Source organism: Geotrypetes seraphini, chromosome 8 (assembly GCF_902459505.1).
Source record: "Geotrypetes seraphini chromosome 8, aGeoSer1.1, whole genome shotgun sequence".
Lineage (NCBI taxonomy): Eukaryota > Metazoa > Chordata > Amphibia > Gymnophiona > Dermophiidae > Geotrypetes > Geotrypetes seraphini.
In genome coordinates, this window is record NC_047091.1 from 136,411,632 (window position 1) to 136,430,792 (window position 19,161).

Genomic DNA, 19,161 nt, shown 5'->3' on the forward strand with positions numbered 1-19,161 from the left:
ATGAGGCTTTCTCCACTTGATTGGCTGTCTTCATATCTTCACTAATGATTACTCCCAGGTCCCGTTCTGCAACAGTTCTAGTTAAGGTCTCACCATTCAGAGTGTAGGTTCTGCATGGGTTTCTGCTACCGAGGTACATAACTTTACACTTCTTGGCATTAAAATTCAGCTGCCAAATAGTAGACCAGTGCTCCAGTAAAAGTATGTCTTGTGTCATAGTGTTGGGCACGGTACCTCCGCCCACTATATTGCATAATTTAGCATCATTGGCAAACAATCCAATTTTACCCCGAAGTCCCTGAGACAGATCTCGTATGAAGATATTAAATAGGATTGGACCCAGAACCGAGCCCTGCGGTACTCCACTGTGCACTTCCGACTTTTCAGAAGGAGTACCGTTTACCACCACCCTTTGATGTCTGCCACTGAACCAGTCTTTAACCCATGCAGTTAATATTTCTCCTAGCCCCAACGAACTCATCTTGTTCAAAAGTCTACGGTGTGGAATGCTATCAAAAGCCTTAATGAAGTCCAGATACACTACATCTAGGGACTCTCCCTTGTCTAGTTGTTTTGTTACCCAGTCAAAGAAGCTGATCAGGTTGGATTGGTAGGATCTCCCCCTTGTAAATCCATCCTGGTGGGGATCCCTCAGTCTCTCATCATCCAGAACTGTATCTAATTTGTGTTTAATCAATGTTTCCATAAGTTTACACACTATTGACGTGAGACTTACTGGTCTGTAATTTGCAGTCTCTAACCTGCATCCCTTTTTGTGGAGCGGAATGACATTAGCTGTTTTCCAGTCTAATGGAACTTTTCCCGTGCTCAGAGAAAGATTGAAGAGTGCGGCTAATGGCTCTGCCAGGACATCTCTCAATTCCCTAAGCACTCTGGGGTGCAATTTTTCCTGTCCCATGGCTTTATTCACTTTGAGCCTTGATAATTCTTGGTAGATGCTGCTGGTGGAAAATTCAAAATTCATGAACGGGTCTTCTGAGCTCTCCCTTGTTTGCAGCTGTGGACCGGATCCCGGTGCCTCACAGGTAAAGACTGAGCAGAAGTATTTGTTCAGTAGTTCGGCTTTATCAGAGTCCGATTCTGCAAAGTTGCCGTCGGGTTTCCTCAGGCACACTATCCCGTCTTTATTCCTCTTTCTATCACTAACATACCTGAAGAAGGATTTATCCCTTTTTTAATATTCCTAGCTAAATTTTCTTCCATCCGGAGTTTGGCGTTTCTGACTGCTGTTTTAACAGTTCTAGATTTCTCTAGATAAGCTTCTTTGGCTTCTGGTCGTTGTGATTGTTTGTAGGATACAAATGCTCTTTTCTTGTTTTACGAGTTCCGATATCTCCGCAAAGAACCATTGGGGTTTGTTATTTCTCTGCCGTTTACTCACGGTTCTTATAAAGAGGTTGGTTGCTTCCTGTAGGTAGATTTCAGAGCTGACCACATTACCTCCACATCATCTGTTGTGTCTTGGTTTTGCAGCGCCTCAGAGACAAAATCTCCCATGCTCTCGAAGTCAGAGCCCTTAAAGTTAAGGACCTTCGTTGACGTGTTCGACCTCGTGGATCCCTTCCTGAGGTGAAACCACACCATGTTGTGGCCGCTGGAGGCCAACGCCTCACCTACCGAAACCTCTGTGACACTATCTCCATTGAAGATATATATGTTATCTATGCAGATATTAGTGTAATGTATGTAATACCTATTGTTTTGATCATTTGTATGACACTGTTTTAGATTAAAAATCAATAAAGATTAAAAAAAAAAAAAAAAAAGAGAAGGGGGAAGGTTCTTCTCCCTACAGAGGGAGAGGTAGATTCTGAGGCAGTGCTTCTAGTGCAGAAATAACTCAGTGTAAAAACACAATGAAAAATGTCCCTGGACAAATCAAGGAAGTCACTATTTCTAGGATCTGAGATTATTACAATGCTATTCAGATATACCCTGTGCAGTTAGGTAGCCTTCCAGAGATCTGAAGAACCTGGAGGAGGGGCTAGTACTGCCTATGGCCCAGTGGTGTAGCCACAAAGGGGGCCTTGGGGGCCTGAGCCCCCTCACTTTGGGTTCTGCCCCCCTCATATTGTGGCACTGAGTGCCTGTTCCTATGACTGGTGGGAATCCATAAGTCCCCCCAGCTGAAGAGGTTCTGCACTGGCATTCTGTCCAGTGGTGTACCAAGGAGTGGGGGCAGACTGCCCCAGGTGTAAGTACTAAGGGGGTACAGCTGGCACACCAGCACCTCCCGCCCTTCTCTGCCGCAGCTGCTTTCCAAACTAGCAGCAGAAATAGTAAACTAAAATGCAGCCATCACGAGATCTTCTGTGATCCTTTTATTGGACTACAGTAATTTTAGTACATTTTTGACTAACTTTCAGAAACCAAAACCCCCTTCCTCAGATCAGGCCAGGATACCATAACAGCAGTATACTTTACTAACCTGAGAAAGGAGGTTTTGGCCTCTGAAAGCTAATTCAAATGGTATTATTTTATTTTCCATTTTTGTTTTATTACTATTTGTTAATTTGTAAAGTGATGATAGTCATTTCTCAGTTTTTTTTCAAATTTACATCTATTATCTTTATATTTTGCACAATATTAGGGGACATGCATCACTGTTTCTGTGGTGTTTCTTTGCATGCAGTCTGGCTTCTTGGTGGTTCAGTTTAACTTTTGTCTACACATTTCTATTTTTAGTTTGTAATTACTTATTCCATATTGGGCGAGGGTGTTTCTGTGTTCTGTGTGAGTGAAAGACATGGTTTTCTGTTAGCTTTGACTGTGCAGGATCGATCTGTACTAATCTGGCTTGTTTAGTTTTGCAATGGGTGTATTGATGTTCTAGTGCTCACTGCAATATGTAAAATGCTGCCTTTTCCTGAGCATACTCTTGTTGTGCGAGTTATGGATTATTACTAGAAATCATGTTTTTCAAATAGAGGAGGGTGTGTTAAAAAATGATTGGCCCCGGGTGTCACATACACTAAGGGGCTTATAATCGAAAGAGAAAACGTCCAAAAACCGGCCTAAGTCGGCACTTGGATGAACATAATGTCCCAGCGCCGATAATAAAACTGGGTTTTGGACATATTTAAAAACGACCTAGGCCTTCATAGTGCCGCTCAACGTCCAAAGCTAAACGGTGCGATTCTGGAGGCGTGTCGAGGGCGGGAGTTGGGCGGGACGTGGGCCGGCTTAGATTTAGTCATACAGCATGTATAACCGAAATTTAACAACAGAGCCTAGATGGAACTTGGATGTTGTGACTTAGACCATGTAAAACATGGTCTAAGTCACAAAAACCCACCTAAACTCACCAGATAAGCACTGCAAACACATAACACAGACCCCCACACACTACCCAGTGATCACCAACCCCCCCACCCCCATAAAAATTTTATTCACAACTTTAAATTTCAGCCTCCAGACCATCATCACCTGGCCGCCTGGCATAGGAAAGCCTAGTTGTCCAGCCCAGAGGCAGCTTAAATCGTCTTGGGGGTGGGTTAGGGACCCATAGAGAGGAGGACCCATGCCCATAAGCCCCTGTAATCACTGCATTGATACTGAAACATGTGCACTGCCCTACACACCCCCAAAACCCTTTTTTACTGGCATACAAGTGGCTCCTGCAGCCATAAGGGCTATTGGGGTGGTAGATAAGTGGGTCTAGGGGATTCTGGAGGTGGTTTGGGGAGGCTCATCATGACCCATAAGGGATCTGTAGTGAGGAGAAGCCATGGTATCCATTTTGTGAAGTTCACAGCAGTGCCCTGTAAGGTACCCCACTATTTAGGTGCCATGTCTGGGTGTGCAGTCCATCACTTTGCAGACACTTCCCACGTCCAACAGGGTTTGTTCTAGGCGATTTGGACTTGGATGGAAAGTTGGAGGGAAATGTGGTATAAAGATGGACGATTTAGTGGCTTGGACGATTAGATCGGCAGGACGTATAATTAGACGATTTTCGAAAGTAAAAAAAAGTTGGACGTATCTTTCGAAAATGTGTCTTAGGCTCTTTTTAACTTTGGACAACTTGCGAGATGGATGTAAACGGACTTAGACGTCCTTTTCAATTATGCCCCTCCACGTATCTCACTGATTCTGTCAGAGGCATTTTTAATGGGCAGCCCCTTCATGAATGCCCAGATTTTGTTTAACTACTACTAATTATTTCTAGATCGCTACCGGGAGTATGCAGCACTGTACAGAATCAGAAATGAGACAGTCCCTTCTCGAATGAGCTTACAGTTACAATCTTCACAATCAAGACAGATAAACAGGGTGCCAGGGTATGGGTTACAGTTAGAGGGAATGGTTTAAGTGCTGGCTAGGGTGGTGAGCAGAGGGCAGAGGTAAGTAGGATTATGAGCTGAAGGCTTTTGAAGAAGGGAAGGGGCATGGATGGTAGCTGAACTCAGGTAGTTTATTCCAGACATATGGGGCAGCAAGATGAAAGGAACGAAGTCTGGAATTGGAAGTGGAGGAGAAGGGTAAAGTTAAGAACAGCTTATCTGAGGAATGGCGATCTCAGGGTGGTGTATAAGGAGAGACAAGAGAGGAGAGATACTGAGGGGCTGCAGAATGAACACATTTGTAGGTTAGTAATAGGAGTTTGAACCGTATGCGAAGGCAGATAGGGAGCCAGTGAAGTGAATTGAAGAGAGGGAGGAGGTAAGTGTAGTGAGGCTCACAGAAGTTAAGTCATGCAGAAGAGTTTTCCACAGATTTCGGGGGGATGAGGCAGCTTAGCAGGAGACCTGTTAGGAGTAGATTGCAGTAGTCTAAGAGTGAGGTTACGAGAGTGTGGACAAGGGTCTGGGTAATGTGCTCAGAGAGGAAGGGATGAATTATGGTGATGTTGTAGAGATAGAGGCGCTAAGCTTTAGCAGTCTGTTGGATGTGGGCAGAAAATGAGAGGTTGGACTCAAAGATGACTCCAAGATTACGAGCAGAGGAGACAGGAACGATAATAGTATTATTTACTGAAACAGAGAATAGAGGGAAAGGAGCAGAGGGTTTAGAAGAAAAAAGGAGCTGTTCAGTCTTGGACATGTTTAGTTTCAGGTGGCGACGGGACATTCAGGTAGCAATATCAGCCAGACTGGCTAAGACTTTTCCTTGGATTTTAAGTGAAATCTCAGGTTTAGAGAGGGAATCATCAGCGTGTAGGTGATACTGGAGCACATGGGAGGAGATCAGGGTATCGAGGGAAGAGGTGTAGAGAGAGAAGAGAAGGGGTCCTAAGACATAGCCCTAGGGTATGCCATCTGCTAGTGAGATAACAGCAGAGGAGGACCCACCAGTGCATACACTAAAGGTATGATGGGAGAGGTGGGAGGCAAACCAGGAGAGGACAGATTCATGGAATCCAAGCGAGGACAACATATCAAGGAGTAAGCAGTGATTAACAGTATCAAAAGCAGCAGACAAGTCAAAAAGGATGAAGACAGAGTAAAGGCCCTTAGATATGGCCAGGAACAGATCACTGAAGACTTTGGTAAGAGCAGTCTCTGTGGAGTGTAGGGGGTGGAAGCCAGATTGTAGAGGATCAAGAGTCTGTTGAGATGAAAGGAAGTCAAGGCAGCGATGTAGGACAACCGGCTCGAGTAACTTGGATAGGAATGGTTGAAGGGAGACACAGCGATAGTTGGAGGGGTAGGTAGGGTCCAACGAGGGTTTTTGAGAAGCAGCTTAACCACCACATGTTTGAAGGCATCAGGAACAGTTGCCATGGAAATGGATAGGTTGAGGATACCACAGATAGCAGGGATAACAGTATGTGAGATGGGTCCAAGAAGAGGAGTGGGAATAGGATCAGAGGGGTATGTAGTAGGCTTGGCTGAGGACAAAGAGAATGCCAGTTGAAAACCTTTTTGGCTAGTGAGGTTTGAGGATCCCCACCAGCAGCCAATGATGATTATTATTATTAGTAGTGGGGGGGGGGGGAATGGAGGGGGTGAGACAACATTTTGTGCCCCTCCACTTGGCTCAGGCATCCTCATAAATGGCCTATGGTTATGCAGCTGCTCTGACCCCCTTCTAGGGTAATGGGTCCTTTTTTGCCATGGCTCCTTCCTAGGTGTCAGGTCCCCTCCTACTTGCCCTTTACCCTCTTCCTGGAGGATAGTTTCTTTCTTCCCATGGCTCCTTCAGAGGCAAGTAGAAGAGTAGTTTAATAGTTAGAGTAGTGGGCTGAGAACCAGGGTAAGTCAGGTTCAAACCCCTCTGTGGCTTCTTGTGACCTTGTGCAAGTCGCTTACCTCTCCATTACCCTAGGTACAAACTAACATTGGACTGCTACTGACTGGAAGTGAAGTAAATCCAAAGTCCCTTCGTTCCCTTCGCTTTTTACATCAAATATAATGCTTTCAAGTGTGAATGTTGTGTGTAGGAACAGATCAACATAGAAGGGTTTCTCATAGGGTTACCATATGGCTCCAGAAAAAGGAGGATGGATTGAGACATCCAGGTTTTATATCCAATGAAAGCAATGGAAATAAGGAGGACAGATAGAGACAGCTGGGCTTTACTTCTATTGAAACTAATGGAAGTAAAATACAGATGTCTCAATCTGTCCTCCTTTTTCTGGAGCCATATGGTAACCCTCTGTCCTAAGAAAACCAAACCAAAACAGTAAGGCTAATTTACTGAGAAATCTTCATCTCTGGCAGCAGTGGCGTAAAACTAAACAAGCCATACTAGTACAGATCAATCCTACACCGTCAATCCTAACAGAAAACCATATCTTTCGAACACACAGAACACAGAAAACACCTTCGCCTAGTAAGGAATATGTCATCACAAACTAACCCCTCCCCCTTTTACAAAACTGTAGTGTGGATTTTAGCCATGGTGGTAACAGCTCTGACGCTCATAGAATTCTGAGCATAAGAGCTGCTACCACCACGGCTGGCACTAAAAAACGCTCCACAGTTTTGTAAAAGGGGAGATAAAATAGAAATACATAGACAAAGGTTACATTGAACCAGCAAGAAGCTAGACTCTGCATACAATGCAACACCACAGAAACAGTGACACATGTGTCTTAAAGCAATAAATAAATAGAAAATTTTTGTTCTACCTTTGTCTTCTCTGGTTTCTGCTTTCCTCATCTTCTTGTTACTCTCTTCCTTCCATCCATTGTCTGCCATCTCTCTGCTCCTATATGGCATCTTCTCTCCTTCTATGCCCCTTCCAGAAACCATATGCCTCCCCCCTTCCATCTCTCCTTTCACCCCCATTGGTGTGGCATCTCTCTCCTCTCCTTCCCTCTCCCACACCACTCTTTTGCAATTCCTTTCTTCCCTCATTTTCCTTTTCAATTTATTTTCTGCATCCATCTAGATTACGTTCTTACTACCCTCTCATCAATTTCCTTTTTTACTGTCTACTACAGCTCACCACCTCTTTCCCTCACCCCCTCCAGTATTTCCCTAACTCAATCCTTTTCCCCCCATCATGTGCCCTCCTTTTATTTATCCCCTCCTTCCATCATGTGCCCTCTTTCTCTACCCCTTCCATCTAGCTAAAGAAGCACTGCCTGGGGTTTGCAGTCCCCAGTTATATCTCTAGCAGGATATATATTTCAAATCTGATATATTCTAATGACAAAATAGAAATAAAATGATTTTTTCTACCTTTTGTTGTCTCTGGTTTCTGCTTTTATCTTCTTTTCACTCTTTTTCTTCCAGCGTCTGCTCTGTCTTTTCAATCCAGCATCTGCCCATTCCATACACTGTCTGCCCCTTCCAGAAATTGTCTGTCTCTCCCTGTCATCTTTCCTCTAGACCCCCCCCTTTGGTCTGGCATCCATTATCTTCCCTCTGTTCCCTCATGGTCTGGCATCTTTCTCCTTTCATCTCTCCTTCCCTCCCCCCTGTGGTTTTTAGCATCTCTCTCTTCTCATTTCCTCTGCTCAGATCTGATATCTCTGTCTCCTTCCCCATTCTCTGGCATCTCTCTCTCTTCCCTTTCCTTCTCTGGTCTTCCTTCTTTATTTTCTTCCTCCATCTAAATTAAATTCTTTCTTACTATGAAGTCCTCAGTTTCCCTCTTTTCACTGTGCCTACCCACAGCATGCTACCACTTTCCTTCACCCCTCCACTATTTCACTAACTCTATCTTCTTCCCCCATCCAGCATATGTCCTTTTTCTTTATCCCTCCTTCCATCCAGTATGTGTTCTCTTTCTCCACTTTCATTCAGCATTTGCTCTCCCTTCTCCACACTTCCATCATCTGCCCTCTTCTCTCTCCCCACTTCCATCATTTGCCCCTTCTCCCCACTTCCATCATCTGCTCTCTTCTCTATCCCCACTTCCATCATCTGCCCTCTTCTCTCTCCCCTTCTATCCACTTCCATCATCTGCCCTCTTCTCTCTCCCCCTTCTCTCAATTTCAATCATCTGCCCTCTTCTCTCTCCTCCTTCTCCCCACTTCCATTATCTGCTCTCTTCTTTCTCCCCCTTCTCTCCACTTCCATCATCTTCCCTCTTCTCTCTCCTCCTTCTCCCCACTTCCATCATCTGCTCTCTTCTTTCTCCCCCTTCTCTCCACTTCCATCATCTGCCCTCTTCTCTCTCCCCCTTCTCTTCACTTCCGTCATCTGCCCTCTTCTCTCTCCCCCTTCTCCCCACTTCCATCATCTGCCCCTTTCTCTCAATCTCTCCATCCACCACAGGCCCATCTTTCTCCTTTCCTCTCACCTTTCCGATTTTGGCAACAAGATCGGCAAGGCCCCCCCCGTGATGATACTTAAGATCGACAATGGCCTCCTTCTACCCCCGGCATCAACAGAACTTCAGATCGGCAACGCAGTGCTCAGTCCAAAGCTTCCCTCTGACTCAGCTTCCTGTTTCCGCCTAGGCAGTTCAGTCAGAAGGGAACCTTTGGACTGAGCACCGCGTTGCCGATCTGAAGTTCTGTTGATGCCGGGGGTAGAAGGAGGCCCATTGCTGATCTTAAGTGTCATTGCAGGGGGGACGTTGCCGATCATGAATTGTGTCACGGGGGGGGGGGGGGGGGCACTGATGCCGCTCATCGCTGTTGCAGCTCAGACGCTGCCGATGGACCCAATGAGATCTTGCTGGCCCTGCGTGGACCGGCACCAGACAAACGGGACCTGGCCGGCTGTGTACATCCCCTAAGGCGTGCACCCGAGGCAGACTGCCCCCCCTGCCCCCCCTTCCCCCCCTTGGTACACCACTGTCTGGCAGCTTCCGAAGAAGGACAGTGGAAGTCAGAACACAAACTCCATTTAGTTTTTCAAAGTCACCCAGAGGAGAAAATGGCTCAAGTGCTTTGGCACACCATTCTGTGGCTTCCGTCACACTTCTGGTCCTTACAGAATCAGATCCTTAGGAGATGGATTCACTATTCCACAACTACATGAGCAAACTAACTTGCAGGCTTATTTGATCTTACTTGAATCTGAGAAGCAGCATAAGCAGGAAGTGGAGAGAGCAGCTGGTGGGACTTGGTACTGAAAGAAACTGGTCTACTTTCATGCCTGATCCCTGAAATGCAGGAAAGAATCTGCTTTTTCATTTTTCTAAGGTGCGGCGCTCAAGGCCTTTGACTGTCATCACATTTTGGACAGCTGACATGCCTGGAGGATGCAGCCACCCCAGCTGACAGCAGCTTTGTTCCTGTATGATAAATGGTCCTGCAGGCCAGGTCTGGCCATTGTCCATCAGGCTGTGGCTCTCACCTCACTGATCCTTATCTACTACTTTAGAAAAGGTAACCCTCGTTCATGAGCACCTGACATCCAGTCCATTGTAAGAGGAATCTCCAGCAATATCGACACTGTCCATTCAGCCAAGGAAGGGGACATCTCCCTATGTTTACTGATAACTCTTGCATTCTGCCCTTATCTCTTGGGGAGGAAGATATGAACAGTCTTCTTCTTCCTCAGACCATGTGCTGTATAGGAGCTGTGGACACACTCCAGAGTGACCATTCTTCTGCTATCAGACACCCATCTTGTACATCAACAAGCCGTCACGGTTACACCTTGTATTGTTTCGTAATTGACTGCAGAAGTGCTTTGTGCCACTCTTAGGTACATAGGGAGAGGGGGGTAGGAGAGCCCTCCTCAAACAGGGACCTTACAACCTCACCTACACAGCCATTAAGGGGTGTTGGGAAGCTTGCTCTGAAGGATTGTGGAAATCCTATAGCTTTTCCATAAAACTGAGAATTCAGAAGAGCAGAGTTCTGGAAACTTGTGATTTAAATCATTACAATCACCTCGTTCAAGGATGTCAATTTTAACGGTTTACAACAATAACTCTGATTATTTGTTTAATTAGTGCTTGCGTAGTGCCTTGACCAAAGGGATTTTGATTGGATGAGAGACATAGAGTCTACTTCTTGGACAGGAGGATTCAGGAGATGGACATGGGGTATAAAGTCTGCACTTCTAGGACAGAAGGGCTGATGAGATTGGCACTAGGATACAGAGCCTCTCACCTCTAGGACAGGATGGCATAGGGATCCTGAGTATTTCATCTCTCTAAAAGTGCAGATCAGAAGATTAATGCTGTGTTGTAGAGCCATTAGATCTGTATTTAGTGACTATAGTACAGAACTGGAGTTGCTCAGCTGAATATGTAACACATGGCCCCCCTAGGGGTTTATTTATACATTTATTCCACCTTTGCTTAGTAAACATACATAGCAAATATACATAGTAAATGACAGCAAATAAAGACCTCAATGGTGCATCCAGTCGGCCCATTAGTTAAATGCATTATAAATTCATGATTAAATTAAAAATTGTCCTTTTTTTCTTTGAAATTTCTGGGCCATTGACCGTAAAATCCACTCAGTACTGTCCTTAGGTTCCAGCTACTGGAGTAGCCGTCAAAGCTAACATCAGCCCATCCAACCATCTTGTTGTTTGTGGATACATCAATGTCCACCCTAACCCATCCTATGCCGAATTGCCATATATAGGACACAGATCATGCAAGTCTTCCCAGTATTGGCCTTGGATCTTGAATATATACCATTCATTTTCTACTTAGAGATCTTCTGTGTTTATCCCAAGCATTTTTGAATTCCGTCACCGTTTTCCTTTCCATTACCTCTCTCTGGAGGACACCCGCCATCCTCTTCATGTAAAAGAATTTCCTAACATTAGTCCTAAGTCTACCTTCCCGCAACCTCAATTTATGCTCTCTAGTTTTACCATTTTCACTTCTCTGGAAAAGATTTGGTTTTACATGAGCTCTCCCTCACTTTGAACACACTTATCCCATCATTCTTGCCATTTTCTGAAGCAGTTCTGGAAGACCTCTTTCGTGAGTGTCTTTAGTTGCATTGTCGTGGCTGGCTCGATGTCCTAAATTGATTCAAAACGTTTATCTTTCATGGTCATTTTGACTTTGGGGAAGAGCCAGAAGTTGCACGGTGTCAGATCCGGTGAATAAAGCGGATGAGGTCATACTGTAATGTTTTTATTTGGCAGAAATTGCCATACCAGAAGCGATGTGTGACACGGAGTGTTGTTATGATGGAGGATGAAACCATTTGCCCATTTCTCAGGTTGTACTCACTCGCCTCACGTTCACATCTGTTGTGAGATAAGAGATGTTCCGATCCTCAGAAATTTCCCTAATAGTCAATGGCTTGTTTGATTGAATCATTTTGCTTACTCTTTCAAAATTCTCTCGAGTTTTTTAAAGTCGAAGGACACCCTGATCTTTCCTTATCTTCAGCCGATTCAAAACCATTATGAAATTGCTTGAACCACTTGTAAACCATTTGCCTCAGGGGGATCCTTCTCCCAAACAGGCATCTCCGCCTCATACCACGCTGGCTTCTAGTGCCAGTGACCCTTCAGTATATTATTCACTTTTTCTAGAGTTAGATATAACAAATGCCAAATGTCCACCTCCAATAGCATTGAATTTACTCACTGCCATACACAAAAATTCATGCTGATACCTTAAGGGAGTTCAGATCTCCACCAGAGTATTGTAACTCGCTGTGGTAAAATTCGTCATTATTCCCAGTATAGCTTGTTACTTGTAATTGGATTAAAGCAAACCAGTTGTGGGAAATTTTTGTGCAGTATGGTAATTCTTTAGCTGACAAGTTTGCTCAGGAAGTTACTGCAACTGTGACTTTTCAAGGTGTAGCTCATACTAGACTTATAGCATTACTAATAATAACCATTTTGGGCTCAGGCCCACCCAAAATTGTGGCACCTTTGTTCTCGTACTTGCTGCTGCTGGCAGCACTCTCTATGGACTGTTCCTGCACCAGATCACTAACCTCCCGTGCATGCTCAGTTTTTCCATATGCGCAGGCGGGAGGAAAGCAGGCTTAGAGGAAGCCCATAGAGGGTGCCTCTGACTGCACCAATTACAGGAGCATTCTGGGCCACCAGAACAGGCCCTCTTCATTTGGCAGAGCTTCAGGATCCCCGTCAACTCAGGATTTGGTTGAATTTGGTATCACTGGGGGGGGGGGGCGGCACACAAAATAGTATGTGCCACCCACTTTGGCCTCAGGCCCACCCACATTGGCATGTGTGGCTATACCCTTGGCTGGAATAGGTCATTGTTTTCTGTCTCTATAAGGAAACAGAGGAACTCTTCAGACAGGCGGGTTCTGGTGTGTATGTAATAGTGAGGGAGGTGTTTCCCATCCTTATAGGTGAGGCAAATATCTATGGGACATACTGAGACTTGAGAATTGATGTTGTCCGCAGAGGTGGGTGAGCGGCAGTGGAGAGCTTTTCCCATCCCCTTAGGAGAGTGTTTCTTTCTTTCTAGCATGTGGGACATTGCTCTGCAGTATCCAAGGAAGGTGAATATTCCTAGTCTTGGGCTTTGATGCACCAGAGGGGTTAAGAGAAGAGGAACTTCAGTAGGGACATGGGAACTCAGAGGTTCCTTCTACTATACTCACTAACCTCAAGAAATTTTTCAAGTGAATCTGTTTCCCTACATTGGAAGTGATGAGTATGACATCTACTGATTTTTTTTTTTTTTGTAACTTCTTAACCTGTTCTGCTATTGTTTGTTGATTATACTTTGTCAGTAAACTGATTTCTGGATTGGAACAAACACACAGAGGCTGTCTGAATTCAAGAGGGCCTGGGATAGGCACGTGGGATCTTTCAGAGAGATGAAGAGATAATGGTTACTGCGGATGGGCAGATTGGATGGGCCATTTGGCCTTTATCTGCCATGATGTTTCTATGTTCACAGTGTCTAGCCTAGTTTCTGTGGGTGATTCAGGTCTCAGAGCTAATGTTCCCCATTCAAGACATCATCCCTTTGGGTTTTGCAGGAAGTGCTCTGCAAATAGATATTTCAAGGGATGTTAGACATACATACACTGGGGCATATGTGAACACCTCAGCTTTTGCTATCCAGATCATAGAGGAGATTTTCTCAGTGTGACCAAAGTCGACATGTGTACCATATTGAGCTCCGGCATAAAAATGCTCAAAAATTAACTGCAAAAGCTAGCTGAATCTGCCCTGAGGGTATGTGTGGAGCACTTCTGAATGGGTGTTTCCAGTTCCAGCCTGCCCCGAGGAAACATTGCCCAGCTCTCTTGTCTGCAGATAACAGGTCTTCTTACTTCTTACCACCAGAGGGCAGTCTTCACATGAGACATTACCATGTTTAATTTTTGGCGATTTTTTTTAACATTGTATACAAGCATGTGAAGCCACTAAAGTAGGCACAGCTGAGAGATGTGGTTGGGAGAATGGCTACATATTTTCAGAAGGTGTCACTCTTGCAATAATTGAGAACCTGGCTGTGCTCAGACCCTGTCGGTCCTGGGAGCCATTCTTAGTAATGGAGTAAGTAGTTACTGGACTGAGCAGACCCTACCAGATGAGGCTTGTCTAATTTGGGATGGGGTAAAACATGGACCTGACGGACCTCGTGGATCTAAAACCGCACATCCTTAAAAATCTGAGGTCCGTGCCACTTGTAGTTTCTGGCTCTGACAGACCTCGATGACAATTTAGCTCTGACGGATCCGTCTCAGCATAGGAAGGGAAAAGTATTAGGATCTGTCAGCTCTAAAATGTCATCGAGGTCTGTCAGAGCCAGAAACAAAAAGTGGCGTGGACCTCAGATTTCTAAAATTACTGAAAACAAACAATGTATATACTCTGCTCTATGACATTTTAGCGCTGACGGATCCTAATACTTTTCCCTCCCTATGCTGAGACGGATCCATCAGAGCTAAATTGTCATCAAGGTCTGTCAGAGCCACAAACTACAACAGACCTCAGCTTTTTAAGGACGTGCGATTTTAGATCCGCGAGGTCCGTCGGGTCTGTGTTTTACCCCTTCCCCAATCCACAAGGGCCACACAAAGGCAGATTTTCAATTTACCCTAATGAATATGCATGAGAAAGATTTGCAGCCCTCAGATATTTGGTCCTGGGCTGTAAAAGAGCTTGCAGTGGAGGCAGTGCATGTAGGGTTACCATATGGCTCCAGGAAAAGGAGGACGGATTGAGACATCCGGATTTTACTTCTATTGATTAAAAAAAAATGAAAGTAATGCCCAGATGTCTCAATCTGTCCTCCTTATATCCATTGCTTTCAATGGAAGTAAAACCCAGTTGTCTCAATCCATCCTCCTTTTTCTGGAACCATATGGTAAATCTAAGTGTATGTAAATCTCTCTCATGGATATGCATTGTGGATATCCTGGAAACCTGAATGGTTGGTCAGCCTCCAGGACTGGAGTTGCGGCAGCTGGAGGAGGAAGGCAGTAAAAACAGAGCTCCCAGCTTGTCTAGGTCCAGTAGTGGCAGTTTAGGCCAGTCTTGGATTTCTGACATCCCTATGCTGGGACCAGCAGTGCTAGTTTCATTGGTTAGAATTAGGGACTACAAATCCCATACTGCATTGCAGATGAAACTTAACAGCTCAGCTACAGGTTGGCACATTCCCTTTGTTGATGCTTCCAGAATATGTACACACAACTTAGAAAAGAGGTGGGCAATGAGGGCCGGAATCCAATTGGGTTTTTAGGATTTCCTCAATGAATATGCATGAGATCCATTTGCATAGAGTGGGAGGCAGTGACTTAGAAACTAAGGGGCTCATAATCGAAAGAGAAAAACGCCCAAAAACCGGCCTAAGTCGGCACTTGGATGAACATTTCTCAAAAACGTCCATGTGCCGATAATAAAAACGGGTTTTGGACGTATTTCTAAACGACCTAGGCCTTCATAGTGCCGCTCAACGTCCAAAGCTAAACAGGGCGTTTCGGGAGGCATGTCGAGGGCGGGGGTTGGGCGGGACGTGGGCCGGTTTAGACTTAGTCGTACAGCATGTAAAACTGAAAGTTTTACAACAGAGCTTAGACGGAACTTGGACGTTGTGACTTAGACCATGTAAAACATGGTCTAAATCACAAAAACCCACCTAAACTCACCAGATAAGCACTTCAAACACATAACACAGACCCCCACACACTACCCCAGTGATCACCAACCCCCACTCACCCCCATAAAAAGTTTATTTACAACTTTAAATTTCAGCCTCCAGACCATCATCACCTGGCTGCCTGGCATAGGAAAGCCTAGTCATCCAGCCCAGAGGCAGCTTAAGTCATCTTGGGTGTGGGTTAGGGACCCATAGAGAAGAGGACCCATGCCCATAAGCCCCTGTAATCACTGCATTGATACTTAAACATGTGCACTGCCCTATACACCCCCAAAACCCTTTTTTACTGGCATATAAGTGGCTCCTGAAGCCATAAGGGCTATTGGGGTGGTAGAGAAGTGGGTCTAGGGGATTCTGGAGGTGGTTTGGGGGGGCTCACCATGACCTATAAGGGAGCTGTAGGGAGGAGAAGCCATGGCACCCTTTTTGTGAAGTTCACAGCAGTGCCCTGTAAGGTACCCCACTATTTAGGTGGCATGTCTGGGTGTTCAATCCATCATTTTGCAGACCCCTCCCACATCCAACAGGGCTTGTTCTAGGCGTTTTGGACTTGGATGGAAAGTTGGACGGAAATATGATATAAAGATGGACGATTTAGCGGCTTGGATGATCAGATCAGCAGGACATATAATTAGACGATTTTCGAAAGTAAAAAAAAAAGTTGGACATCTCTTTTGAAAATGTGTCTTAGGCTCTTTTTAACTTTGAACGACTTGCGAGATGGACGTAAACGGACTTAGGCGTCCCTTTCGATTAAGCTCCTCCATGTATTCATAGGGGATGGAAGGAGTTAGGACAAGGAGACTAGGGGAATTAGGTAATGTACTAACCAGCAACCGGGACATCCAGGAGTTCATCCTTCCACCTGCATTCAATCCAACCCCATTTTTTTTTTTTGCAGGTGCTGAGTGGCTGAACTTTTTTCATGGCTTCACACCCTCCATCCATAAAAGCTATAGACAAAGAATGACTTTGCCTATTGTCCTGTGATTAATTGTTATTGTGACACCTCAAAAGATATGTCTGTCTCCCTGCTGCATTATTCATCTGTTGAAAACAAGACAGAGATGATTTAGCTTCCATGAGCAACTATGTGCTGGACAAATAAGCAGCAGAAGCCTGAAATGGGCTAAGGAAGGGCACGGTCCAATGTCCAGCTTCTCATTGAGCCTGAATGGAGCTGGTGAAAAGGCAACATTGAGTCTACTTTAGCACAAATATAGGCAAGGCATACTGGCCCATCCTGGGGGTTTGTGGAACCTCCTCAGATGCATCCTTCACCCCTCCCTTCACCATCCCTCCTGACCTATCAATCAGTGGTGTAGTGAGGGTAAGTTGTCCCCAGGGCAGTGGCACCCCTCCCCACCCTCTTCTCCATCCCCCTGCTTCTTCCCAACCCCCCCCTGTCGCACGGACGCCCCTTCCCTTCCCCCCGTACCTTTTTCATTTTCCAGGCAAGAGTAATAGCACGAACTTGCTGCCCGCGTTGTGTCGGCTATTCCTCTGACATCGCTTCCTAGGCATCGGGCCCAGAAGTGACGTCAGAGAGAGGCGACACCAACATGGGCAGCAAGTTTGTAATGCTTCTTGCGTAGGAAAAATTAAAAAAGTATGAGGGAAGGGAAAGGACACACACATGCCGCAGGGAGTCGGGAATGGTGGGACGGACAGGTGCCTACGCCATTTATAAAGTCCGCGCCCAGGGCTGACCACCCCCTCCCCGGCACCTCCCTTATTATGCCAGTTTTATCAATTATTGTTGTTCTTATTTTTTTACCTGCCCTTTCTTTGTCATTTTCTTTTCCCCCTCTTTCTTACTGTCTGGTGATAATACGTAAACCGTTCAGACAAATATTTATTGTGCGGGGCAGCAAGCTCTGAATAAAACTTGGACATCTGATTGCTAGCAACTGGGATTCATCTCATCTGCTCTTTATCCAGCCCAAACTGGAACTCTGAACATGCATTTCACTATAGTAGTGTTGTTCACTATGACAGGAAGCTCACGAGTTTTCACACTAGTAGATGGAAAGCTACTGTGAGAATGAGCAGCTAATAATCCCATCCAGACCTAGCTGCACACATATCATGGATATTTCCTGTTGCCAGCTTGCCTCATTTTTGGAGGGAAACTCCTTTTTTTATGTCTAAAGTCAGTGGTTTTGTTCCTTTTTCTTTCAGCTCTTCTTCTGCCGATGCAATTCAAATGGGGATGAGGTGACACATCCTCTTACTCCCCCCCTGAATCTCTCCCTGGAGGGTTTGCAAATATTAGCCCTTGTGTCACCTTGGAATGACCTGGGTCTTCTCCTCTGTGTCCCCTGCCTCATGGTGACCTGGTCACTGCTATTGATGTCTTGGTCCCTTGGTTTCTTCTTCTGAGAGCAGTGATGCACGAGGTCCCTAAGTAGTACAGAGAACTGACTTTTCCCAGCTCAGTACACCTGAATGGCACCTTATGTTTATTTTACGGGCTCCTTCACTAGTTTGATTTATAGCCCAAGGCCACTGCTTAATTGAGGCCCAGTCACGAAGAGGGCAACCTTTCCTGAAACTCACTAGGGGTAAATGTACCTGTAATGAGGAAGCTTACTGTGCCAAACTCAGGAATGTTCCTTAGCCTTCCTCTACTGTTCCACCAGTTCCAATAGCCAATAGAATTTATCCTAATCCCAGAAATGCAATAATACCAGCTATGTTTCAGTTAATGTAACCCCATAGGCAGGGATGATGTGAAGAAAGCTTTCACACCAAATGGGGAAGAGATGGCTAACTTGAAATAGATTAGACTGGAATTCCCAAAAAAGAATACGTCACAAAACCATTGATGTGAATGAAGAACAGTTTACGTGCATAAATTGGTTATTCAAAATCATTCACAAGCTGCACATAGTTGGATAAATGTTTCTGGCTGGGGAAAAAGAAACATGTATACATTAGATTTTCACATTAAGGTACATTATTTTCCATACATAGGGCTAGATTCACTAAGCAAAACGATTGTGTACCAATCGGTTTGCGAGCCCTTTGCGACTCGATTTCCCTCTGACCTGATCCGTGCATGCAAATGAGGGGGAATGACATTCAAATGAAGGCAGGAAGTGATTCACTAAAATAAAAAAAAGCAACACTGACTGGGCTGGCCGATCCAAAGTTGAGGACCAGTCGCTGAGGTCCTTTCTGACTGCCCTGCCTTCTGCCGCCCTGCTTCTCTGCCCCATCTCAGTCCTGATCTCCTGTCCTTCCCCGCTCTGCAAACCCGGATTTAAAGCGGGTTAAAACCACAGGCTCGCTGGGCTGTTTAAAAAAAAAATGTCGGGTCTTAGACGCATACGCAGACTATCTACAGATGGTCTGCGCATTCGTTGGGATCGCTCTCTAGCGATCTGTGTGGTGGGTGGGGGGCATGTCAACGATCGTCCCCATTTGCATGCAGGCTTTTTGTGAATTTGTCAGCCTGCATGCAATTGGGCATGGATCGGACACGGAATCGGGGGTTAGTGAATCTAGCCCCAAATCTGCCTCCTCCCAGCACAAAAAAGGTGCAAAAGCCCATGGGTAGTTCAAAGTGAAGGTAAGCGTAAGTTCTCCCTTTGAAATTTGATGTATTGTCAAGAATAAAAGACAGCTTGAAAAAACACCTCTAGATTTCCAATTCCGATTTGAAAAGAGTAAATTTGCGTTGAAATATGATTTTAAAACTGACAGAAAATG